This window comes from Thermobia domestica, chromosome 8 (assembly GCF_964235325.1).
Source record: "Thermobia domestica chromosome 8, izTheDome1.hap1.1, whole genome shotgun sequence".
Taxonomy (NCBI): Eukaryota; Metazoa; Arthropoda; class Insecta; order Zygentoma; family Lepismatidae; genus Thermobia; species Thermobia domestica.
Genome location: NC_137461.1, coordinates 240,643,269 through 240,656,306, shown reverse-complemented (window position 1 = coordinate 240,656,306; position 13,038 = coordinate 240,643,269).

Below are 13,038 nucleotides of genomic sequence, written 5' to 3'. Positions count from 1 at the left end.
ACAAACTAGAGAACTTGAAGAACACCATATGCAGTTCTCAACCAACCAGGAAGAAAATTGAAAGTGTGAATAGATTTTTGCTCTTGTATACGCTATTTACTTAAGTTTTTTATGCACTAAAGTTATAATAAAATGCTGAATATCCATCAGACAATCTCCCACTCCTTCTGTACGATTAATTTTATTTTTCTTTCAAATGGAGAGTGTAACCCCTAAGCGAGTAGCTAGCTCCGGTTAGCTGTAAAAACAATCAAATTTTACAATGGAATTTAGTCGTTCTCAAAGTGAAAGTATATGATTCTCGCAGTCCAATAAAGGTTAGTGTAAAAGTAAGTTATAGGTTAGTAATATGGTAATGAAACAACTTTAATTTATATAAACGGTACAATAGGAATTCTAATCGACCGCGGAAGGGTAAGTTAAATACGCGTAATAAATGTGTTAGTCGATCATGGTTTGATATGTACAAAAGCCAATAGAGTAAATACGGGCAGTGAGTGTAAGTACAAAGGATACCTACTTTTCAGTGTTACATGCGCACAAACGTAACATTAGAGTAATGGGCTTACAGTATAGTGTAACGAACTAGGTAGCTATATGTCAATAATTGTTCCCGAAGTACCGTTTTAAACAGAACAGCAATATGAAATAAAGTTGAGCTACCATTAAGCCATTGTACTTCAACTAAAGTATATATTATTTAAAATATTCATTACTTCAACAATTTGTAAATAGAGTAATTCAAATACTCATTACTTCAGCAAGAGAATATGTACTTAGTGATAAAGTACAAAACCTATTTGATGTAAGACTATGAAAGTACATATTTATTGCTGACAGCACACTTAAGAGAAACCATTTTTATGATTTTTATCTCATATGCTTGATTACAATTGATTGATATTAGTTCAGTATGGCCCAATTTCTTTTTCGTACAGATTCGGCGCTGAAAATAAAACTTAAACTTTAACCCCAACAATCAATTATTTCACATATGAAGAAACTCCGTAAGGATTCCGAATAATCAATCAGACACTTAAAGAGTTTAATGTAAAGTGCATACTTCACTAAGAAGTGAGGTAAAGATATGAATATTATAGGTATCACCTCAAAGCATTTCAGAACAGAGGCGAAATGTACAAGAAAACTATTGTATGATCACCGTTGAGGTGAGACAGTTTTTAGAGTAAATATATTCAGTACAATTAACATAATACTTGTATCATCAGAATATCGTCCGTCTTTAGGTGTTATATCTTGTCTCATATCCAATCGTATAGGAAAACGAGTTAAATATGAATCAAATTGCTACAAGTCATTTTAAGAATTATTTCCACAATGAAAGGTAATATTAGACACTGAGTGTTAGTTTTGGTATGTAAGAAAACAACGACCTATGATGAACAAAGTCATATGCACCTCAGTTTGGTGAACCATTAAAATAATTTTGCCAAAAAAACTGCCCATCCAGTGCCAAACACTTCCCCAGAAACATGTAAGTAGTCGAAGCAAAGCTCACTCTCCTTTTTGGTAAAATCTACGGAGTTATTTTGGTTTACAATCATCAAGGAGCATGAAGGCTAACAATTTATTGAACCTACATTCCGCCCTCTCATGATTATTAGCTTAATGATGAGCAGCTTTTTCGTACTAACTTACAAACCTAACAATAAGAATGATTTCCTATCAAAAATGCACGTAGCACTAAAACGTATGTCAAACATATTTCCTCATCCTGCAAAACTGGTGCAGGTGTAAAGAAGCAAGATGAACTAGCTTACGTGCTCAATTGTCTGTAGGGTTACTTGTCAATCCTTTTGTAATAAGTGTCCAAAATAGATTTCCGAAGTAATTGTCCAACATGGTGTGGAATACGAAAGTAATGATTCAAGTTATTCTTACATGAAGGAACTATAAGAGTCTCTCATACTTTCTAAGGACTATATTATTGCTCATAATGTAACTTGATAAGGAGAGGATGGAAACTTAAAAGTATAAGATCTTAAAACACTGTAAACCAAGTTACAAGATCCATATCATTTGTAAAATTAATTCACACACTTGAGCATGACCTTTGACACAAACACACTCTTATATTGTACAGTAAGTTAGCAGAAAATTAGCTTATACTGACTCAGAAACTGAACACGTCTCATGCAACAGCGCATGTTGTTTACTATACAGGATCTATTTACATCATTTCCCTTAGCTATTTGGAACTAAGCCTACATTCAAGTTTTACTATTCTAGGTGTAATATTTGCACCATATTTGAAGTCTTTTCTGACAGTATTGCAGGATCTTCTTGCAATCCAGTCTTCAGCAAAAATATTAAAGAAGAATGGTTAACTTCTAGACTACCACTACGTACATAGTTCGTTTCAACGTCTGAAGAAGAGTTTTGCATGTAAAGGCCACGAAAAAGAGGTCATTCTGTTATTTGTATCACAAAAGCAGTAAAATATGATTATAGTTGAACAGATTATGTTGCGAAGAAGAGGAGAGTGAAAGCAGTGACAGAATATGCCGATGTATTCAATGTCGGACACGTGTTTAAGTATTTCGGAGCTCCGGCTGGGATTCAAACCCAGAACCAGAAGGATATGAATGAAACTTTCTAATAGACTAAAGGAAATTCAAGTGTTAATTGAAGTAATTTAAACCAGTTATAGCAATCAATGTGTTTTAGATAATTTTGTTTCCACTATTTCTTACCTAATGTTCTACGCCTTGCATGATCCTGAAATTGTGCACACTATCTACAGTGCAGAAAATAAAGTTGTTAGTCGTAGGTGAATGTTTCGCGCAAACTGGTTGACACTAGTTTCGGTTCTCCTTAAACTTATGTAAAAAATAAATGAAAATAGAAACAAAACTACTTTTAGTATTAGTGATTGTTAAATTCTTTACTATTTATATAACCGCATACAGAAGACGGCATAGTATGTTTTCCAAAATGTTATAAATTCATTACGACTTATTTTATTTTCTCTATGTAAATTTTCCATGACTTTACAAGTGATAAATTTATCTTCAATTTCTGATTTAAATACATGTACAGAGTTTGTATTTTTCTATATTTCATAATAGGAAAAAAGATGGTGTATTGGATTTGAACGTATACGAATTTTAAAAAAAATGTCATCTTTCTTCTCCTACAACCATACTAATTATGTTAGACGGGGAGTCGTATATACAGCAGAAATATATCTTACTCAGGATAAATTACAAGAGCTCCCACTGCACATTAAATAGCTAAAGATTCAAATGTAATTTTCAATGAAGTTGATCCTGATCACGTCCTATAATAGGTTAATGTAACTGGGAGAGAACAGGTAGCTTTATTTAATTACTATAAGATGTTCAGCACCATGGAGGTAGTCCATCTAAAATTTACATTCTTAAATAGCATATCAGAGAAATGAAATGTTTATCCTCCAACTTTATGATAAATAAGTATAATGTCGTTAAATTTTCAAAGGCAAACGAGAATTCGTTCTCATGAAAACAGTGACCTTCGCGGAATGGAAAAGTACCATGTCCTGTTGGAAGATTCGCTCAAATCCAATATCCCTATTCTTTTAACAACAGACTTGACAACGTCTCAGACAGGAAATTCATTACCAAGCTTTGAGAAATAAATTAAAAGTTATATTCTGGGATTTTTTCGAACGAGTGAGTATGACCCCAATTTATTACGATGCCGAGAACATTGAAAATCATAAAAAGATGATGAAATAGGGTGGAATATTGGTATTTTATGAACGTTGTTGAGCCTAGCAAACCAGAGCTCGGATGACCACCATTGTGAGACTCTAAGCATGTTTATTTTATGAATAATTGGCCATATTTCAGTGGTGAGGTGGAGTGAAACTTGAGGTTGAGTCAAAAGACAAACAAAAGCTTTAAAGGTAATAATTACTTATCATATTCTTAAAACAAACCATATGTAATAGACATTTGTGCTCTCAGTTTCTGCAGAACATGACATATAATCTTAAAATAAAAGCATTAATTTATATGAAAATACTAAACTCGATATTTTCATTACTATCAACATGAAAATGAAAGTGCTAAAATTAATAGATTATGCAAATATATGTGAGCGTGCACCTTTTACTAGACAATGCAACTAATATAAGTCGATACCAGGTATATGATCTCTTTTTTTTTTCATTTTTTTTACCATGTTAACTTTATTTTCTTAAATGATCGTGTCGAAAACAAAATGAAATTTGTTTTTGACTGGCTATATGCTCAACATTTCTAACAATTGTAAATAACGATTATCCGGATATTCAAAAATTTGAAGTGTCATTCACTCTGCTTAAAAGTTGTTTCTACACGCATATTAGTTGGACGCATATTGTAAACACTTTGCAGACTATTTTAAATGTACGATTACCAAACGTAGTATTCAAAAGTGTTCAAAGTGTGCTCAGACACTGATTTAGTGTTTGTAGTGTAATTCGTCTTAGTGAAACAGAGTGTTTTCCAAGTTTCCTTTATAACTACCAAAAGAAGAGAAATTCTGTCATTGCATGGTACCAAATAAGAGGTAACATTATTTTCTATTACATGTAATGTGTGTTCATTTCCAGTTCGGTTTTGTGAAGTAGATAGATTTTTACTTAATCCTGCTACAAAAGAAAACAAACTCATAAGCTATTAACGAACAAATTATATGATATTATTGTTTTTTTTATATTATGAGTTAAGTATTGACGTACAATTTCCTCATAAAAGGAATCCACGGTTAACCGTCTGTCTCAACATACCAGTCTTTAAGACGAAATACATTGGTTTTCCATCATGCAACAGTGTCATAGGACAGACGATCATAATGCTTTTGAGTCGATCAGTTCTTGTAGGTCTCGTTATATAAGTGAACAGAAAGAAATGCTGTATGTTTGGCAACTTTGAATTGCTGGGAGTCTCTGAAAGGATTTCTCGACATTAGAGATAGGTAGGCAAATACACGATTGTGTAGAGACATGTAATGGCATGTAAAGCTGTTTAGAGCTATTTGCTGCTGAAAACAAGGCTGTAGCACAGAAACAAACTGACAATGACAGAGTCAATTACAACTTGTATTATATACAAATAATTATATGTTGATGTTCCTCATTATCATCTTGCGAGCGTTTTAGGACCCTTTGCGTAAATATCGAATCACTGAGTTCTGGGATATGCAAGAAAATGTCGTTCCATGGTTGCAACATGTTCCAAGAAAGTGGTTCTATGGTTCAAGGAGATATTGCCATGGTACTAGCACAATTTCATAGAATTGACGGATGAATAAATATAAAAGTGCAAGTATCTACTTACATGTAGATACTATGATACAATATTAATAAAGTAAGTGTAAATGGATATGAAACACATTTGTGTGAAAATCAGAAACCAATGCTAATACTTTAAAAAAGTATTTTTTTAATTAATTAAGTAGTAAAACTAACCTTAGAATTATGTGTGGAGCACTTTTAACGTACTTTACTCCATGTATTGAAGAAAGCGACAAATATTCTGATATTGACATCTTTAAGGCGCATACGACTGACTTTCGTCTATTTGGTACAATCAATTTGTTATGTGGATCACTAAATCTGTAATAATGATAAAATATGCACAAGGATTACTGTAGTATCTTAATTCAAATTCAAATATCAATCTTAGTTAATAGGAATATTCGTGTTACAACACAAATATTTTTTTTAAATAATGCTGTATCCATTGGCATTTTCTTCATAAAATTGTGTATGCGCATTTGTACACATTGCGCGTCCTTTGTTTCTCTGCTTGAACTGCCAAAGTTATCCAAGTATATCCAAAAAATAATGTAAGATATTTTTCCCTTAATTACAGAAACTATCATGAATGTGGTAACGTCCAAGCGCTCCGCTGAACGCAATCAGGGTTTAATCCTCGGTACGATAGTTTTGAAGTTTAAGTACATAACAATGTTTTTTTAAATTCATACCTAAATGTACGTCCATTTGTTATACATCTTTAGTTTTGATACAGGATGATACACTTTAAGAAACAATCAACTGAAAGAAGCTTAATAATCTTGCAATACGAATACATCATCTTAATAATTAGTTTTAATCTACTTTACCGAATGTTACAGCAACGAATGCATCCTGGTTTTCTACTTACAGAATATTTATTTTTACTTTGAAATATTTTACTGGACTGTAAACAATGTTTTCATCTATTGTTGTTTCAGTTTTGTCCATTTGGGACAAAGTATACGTTTGCAATTTCAATTATTCAGTAATCTAAAATTATATATGGATATTAGTTCCCAGTTCCACTACAATCCTAATCTGTAAGAGTCTATATGCTGTATCTACATAACATATCATTAGGTACATTTTTTTCGGGACTGCTCTAAATCTACACTAGGAACTATGGAATATAATATCCAATATATTGTTCAGAGAAAAACGACCATATTTATAAGGAAGATTTACACCAACGATAATTGCTGTTTTAAGAACAAATGCGAGATGGAAATAATACTTGATGCATTATCACGCCTGATGAAGAGAATAAAGCAGACCGCTGTAACAACAAAAGCTAAGCAACTCTAAAAATGTTCTAAGGATCAAACAGGAATTGAAATGAACGACATAATCATCATATCTCTCAGTTTTCGGTAAGTACAGTAAATTGTGTTCATCCTTCCTCTATTAGAAGTAGTTATTTTGTTTCCCGCGATATTGTGTAGTTTCCTACGAAAAGAGCTCATAAGATTATGAATAGCATCATTGGAAATTAGATAATTTAGCAAAACATGCACTTCCATGATTAATTACTCTTTACTATCCTTTTGACATTGCATCTAATCAATTTGAAAATAAACGTCTTTTGAAAATGTTGAATTTCTCGTAGCGTTAAATATATTATAAATATCATCAGAGTGTTTAATAAAATGTTTATGTTCTTTTTTGTATTTTTTCACTTCGAAAAATGTAACATGATATATATATATATATATATATATATACAAGCTTTTTAAGTGTTTCGCATATATATATATATATATATATATATATATATATATATATATATATATATATATATATATATATATATATATATGCGAAACACTTAAAAAGCTTAAAGAAAGAACAAAATAATATAAGGACGACGTAAGATTTTAAAGAGAAAATAACACGATATATAAACGTGTAAAAGAAACAGGGATATAAATTGGGAAGGTGTACAAGGTTTAGAAAAAGATAATAGAACATTATTAAGAAATTGGAAAGAGGCCAAATAGATTATGAGAGAATAAAGAGAAAGATTAATGAATTGGAGGAATGGACTCCAAAATCAAGAAAAATGGGATAGGTAATTAAAAAGAATTGAAGAATAAAAATTCACGGAAATTAGGAAGTTAATTCATAATTGGGGATAAGAAGAAAAGAAAGAAAAATATTATAATAGTGATCATATAAAATTAAAATGAATCGTAAATTGTAATATAATCGTATTGTTACACAATATAAATTTAAACTCATACAATCACATAATAAGCACCAAATAGTAGCAACAATTTAATATTATGTTATCACTATTACCTACATTATTATGAACATACATATTAACGTCTGAGGGATATAATGTCTCGTTATTAAAACTGTATGTAAATAATGTATTTTAAATAAGGAAATGCATACTCTGGTCACAAAAATAATAGTTACTTAAATAATAATTCCAGAGTGAACATGGAGGAAGTTATATATTAAGGATATTTTCATATTTGTAATAAGAATCAACTAAGATCAGAAGTTCTTTTTACCATGGATTTTGATTTATCGAACATTTTTGTAACAATATTTTACTTCATATATTTTCAGATTATATTTGTATACGTTATGAAATATTTTAAATAATGCTTTTGTATAATTAACTATGGTAATTTCTTGTGAAACAAGAACTCATTTAACTTAAAACTCATTATTCTAGTTATTTCGTACTATTCCACCTAATTCCCATTCATTTCTGTTGATACTGCGACCTTAAATTTCATAAGCTGGAAATAATATTAATGTTAATATTGTTATTTTAGGTTAAGGCCTCGTCGGTAATAGTTTATTTGAATTTATAGCTTAAAACCTAATGAACTCTTTCGAAAAATGTTATCAGAGTCTTTACTCCATTTTAGCACTTCTAATTTAAGACGTCTTATTTTCACTCGTAATTAATATTTCAGGAATATTTATATTTTCTCTCTTGATTTTGTTATTTCGAATAATTATTTATAGTTATGGTTTGATTCGTGAGTACCCAAATGAATTGCTAATAAGACTTGTTTCTTAGGCCAACATTGAATCATGGCTTTAAATGCCGAATACATTAATGTTGTGATATTACTAAGTGAATATGGTGACACATATTAATAAATATTATTGCACATTTTGCCGGCGTTATACATAAGCCGATTAGGATCTTATACGCCATAACTAAGCATTTGTTACGATAGAATTATACGTCACAAAAGACGATTGTATATACGAATATACATTTATATTCTCGTAAGCATAATTAATTGTGTGTCGCTGGAATTATTAGATTCTATGGTACAGAGAGAGCAGATACAAGATTCTATGGTACTTCTCGGAAATACGTAAGGTTAGTATCCTAGGTGATATTTTTATCTGTAATCATGAGGATAATGTATATTCTCCATAAACGGCTATTGAAACAAATTGGTCTTATAGAGAGACTAATGAATACTTTTATTTCCTAATGGCCAACTATATTTATTTTAGAAACAAAGAATACTTTGTTTGGAAATTGGTATTTTAAGCCGTTAATGAATAGGGTTGTCTAAAGTACCTCCCCAAACATTTATACGTAATAGCGTGTGAATCCATTAGGGGTTTTGAATACTCAAGATTGCGAAGATAACATCCAGAATTAGATTCAAAAAACTTCTCCCGTCATAAATATTTATTGTACTCATATTTGGGAATTTGAAGCTTTGTATTTGTCATTATGCCTAAATTTGGCGTAATTAAAGCTCACACAAAACTAATACCTCGAATGTTCGTTACTGTAAATCCACTGGCCTAACAGAACCAACATTGTTTCAGGGTATTAACCAATATTCATATGTTATTCGAAATCAGATTAGTAAATGAAATTTTTAGGCATTCTATTTAAAATTTGCACATTCACCGCAAAGACGTTCAGTGTTTTTATATTTTAATGTTTCTATGTTTTGTCTATATTTTGTTAGCATCTATTTAAATATTATAGCAATCAAAGCGTGATCCCTCCAAAATATTTATTGTCACATATTTAAAGAAAGGTTTCAAGTAAGTGCTGTAATGATTTTTCGCACTCTGTAACACTAACAGATAAAGAAACCAGATTTTATACCATATGGAACTCTCACCACAAAAGGAATCAAAAAGAAGACATCTGCAGTTTTAATTTTTAATAATCGCTCATGGGATTTTCATCAGTTGAAAGTTGTTCATTCGAATAAAACAGTGCTTCATACTAATAAAATTAATATAGCCGTAGTGATTTACAATGGAAAACACATACCGTATGAATTATTTACGTGAGGTAGGACTAATATAAAAAAATGTTTACCCCATAACTATCCAGTTTCAGCCATTAACAAGCAATGTTGGAAACTCAAAATTTTGAAACAAGGATTAAACGTTTCTGCACTCAGTATTTTATGATTATTTTTCCAGGATTTTCCAGATATTATTTATTTCAGTTACAATGTGTTTGATCCTCGCGGAATGCCATGTTATGACCGCCAGTTATACCATACAACTCCCTTATTGGTAAACTATATATTTTTGCCTACTTTAAATCATCGTGTATAGAAATATTTTTCATTTTATTCAAGTGTAAGGAAATATTTTTCTTTCTTCGTTTTGAACGCTTTATAGTAAGAGAGGGATGAACTTTCTATATTTCAGGCAGGTATTCTGCAGACATGAATATACCAAGAATATTATAAAGTTACCACTCTTTATTGAACAAATGTTCATCCAATTAGCAGTGTTCTTTTTGGAAGAAAAGACATTTTACCTCTTCTTGGGTGAAGATACCAACTCATTATTTTTGTCTACTAAAACTGTTTTGTGTATACTTTTTCCAAGAATGACTACTAATATTATGAAATATTTTAAATATGAATATATATAGCGGAAGAAAGGATACTGATGTGTACACACACATTTCGTTGAAGAACGAATGATTGAATCAACGACACTGCACACACATATAGTTTTCAATATGAAACACTTAAAACAACGAACCATAAAATAATATTAAAATATCTGTATGCTGAAATAAATGTTCGTCCTCTCTAAATGTAATACACAGTTATTCCTTACGTCCTTTACACTGGAACAATATGCACTCGGGTATGTCGTCTTGATTATTAAACAGAGTAACAACCACTAAGGTTGAGGAAAATACATTAATTTCCGATGAAGTTTTGTTATTATAACAATAACGTGCCTCCATTTATGAAACACAAGCCCAAAATCCTTGCATCCACTAATACCAAGGAATAATCTGAATGAACCCGTTTAGTTTGCAGTTTTTTCTAGGATTTGCTCTTAAAAAATCCATAAATTTTATATTCATAAGTAATTCAAATATAATTATATACTATTAAGTGATCCGGGAAACAAGACTTTTTATCTCGTTGAAAACAAAAGTTGCTGTGGGGGTGGAGTACGTGTTGCAGACCAACTTCAAAAATTCATCCTATAACTAGTGAGTATATTATATGTTAGTCCAATGAGAGAGTTTACTAGAAAATAATAGATTGCTAATTCTGGATATTAGGCTTATAACCTGCAGTTTACATGGACATACTGTTATACCCATTGGAGATTAGTTAATATATATTTAATAAATATGAACGTGTTTAAGATAATTTCTTCTTTTTATTTCTGTGTGGAACACTTAAAGAACTATCGGCTTACCAGTCTTATATACACGTATATATGCGCAGAGATAATATAAGTTAAACCTTAATTTCCGAACCACTAAAGCTATCCATGTCCTATTACTTATTTTTTTCTTTAGTAAATCAAAGTTCAACAGAACGTGAACTGTAAACCAGGTTGTTATCAACTGATTATTAGTGGTCTATTCCAGGAATTAGGCCCAAGGCAGATGGTAGGCGAAACGATTAAATTCAAAGTAGAATTTGGAAGTATTAATTTTAATTTTGGTATAAGTAAATATTCTTCAGCTTCTAAAAGACCTTTAAGTATAGATTTTCTACAAACTGTATATTTTCATACCCAAGTGAGAGTGTTAAATATTTTTTCTCAATAACAAATTAAACATAAAATATTCAATTTCGAGGTATTCATTTCAATCGGTGTGAACTCTTAGGTTGTGTGTTAAATTTGTGTAAGATCTAGTGCTTTGTAATTGCACATTATGGTATTAAGTCGTATCTGAAAAATTCCATAGGTTTGAGTATTCTCAAAATACGTAATGTCAACCACTATAGTTCACTACCTACATATTCAAAATATGACTGAAATGAATTTGTGATTTTTATACCTGTTCTAGTTCAAAAAGATGTATTAGACCAGAATGCGCCCTGATTTAACACATTCTGGAACAAATGCAAATAGGTTACCTCCAATATAGCAGGATTGTTCGTGTGTCGTATTGTTGCAAAATCAATGTTGAATATACTGATATCTTAAGTTACTGTTTGCTCTGTACGTGATTGGGCACGTATCCACACACATTCCTTTAACTGTTACTCAATTTTATGGCCACAAACATTAAAACTAATTAGAGTTTTAGAAACGAAATGATCTACGTACAAATGTACGCAGCGGTAATAAACTGTGATAAACCTGATAAATAAAACAGTGTTAGCAATCGAGAAACAAAGTTCTCTGACAACCTCAAGCTGATTCTTCAGAAAGTTTTATTTTACGCTATCTTTTTAATAGGGTAAAACAGTATAACATAATAAACACATTGCTATTAATAACTGAAAGAACGCCATTCTGCATGATGCAATGCTACAGAAATGTTTTATATTATACACTCTAGTGTCATCACTAAAACATACTGCTATTATTGGTACTTACAAAGCATTTGCAACTCTATTTCCTCGTACAGTCTCACTCTGAGTTTCGATCGGATTCTCACTAAATATTTTATTATGATCCTGTAACAATGCTTTTAGATATAAAAGTCTTCTTGACACTCTTCTTCGTTCCATTTGTGCCACTTTATTTGATGTATTTTTATCACTTCTTTCTTTCTTTTTAAGACAAATGACACAAGCCAAAACAAGATGGTAAAATAATTCCACTATTGACAAAAGGCTGACTCCAAAACACAGGGAAAAAATTCCACCAAAAGACACTAAGTGACAGACAATGAGAAGTTAAAAAAATTAGAATATTCTAAAATATAATTGTTGTACTCCTAACCCAAAATGTAAAATATTTCATATTAGTGATTATTTTATACAAAATAGGAATATACAATTCATATATATATATATATATATATATATATATATATATATATATATATATATATATATATATATGCGTGTGTATGTGTGTATGTTCTTTTATTACAAATAATTACTTACTATGTTATTTTATGTTCTGGCTACCTAAAAATTGACTGATCAAATACTTATGCACACAATGTAAGTCAGGAAAAGTTTGTAATATTTTCAAAGTTATTAGTATAGATGACTCTGGAAGTACAAACTTCAGAAGGGTAGTTAAATTTAAACATTATTTTTTCTCTTGTTGTCAACTCTGCATCAGAATTGTGAAACTATAAACAGAAATGATAATAAACAGAAAACTAATAAGACAAAAATAAAACTAACAGACCTTTAGATAACCCTATGCCACTAGAAAATGTTATAAATAACACCACAACTTAAATATAGAAGTTGCCCCTCTCAAGGACGCAAAGCATGTCGGAATAAAATAATGTGGAAATGTGAAAACTTATATTGTCGGTATTTTCTTTTAAAAATACTCGTGCT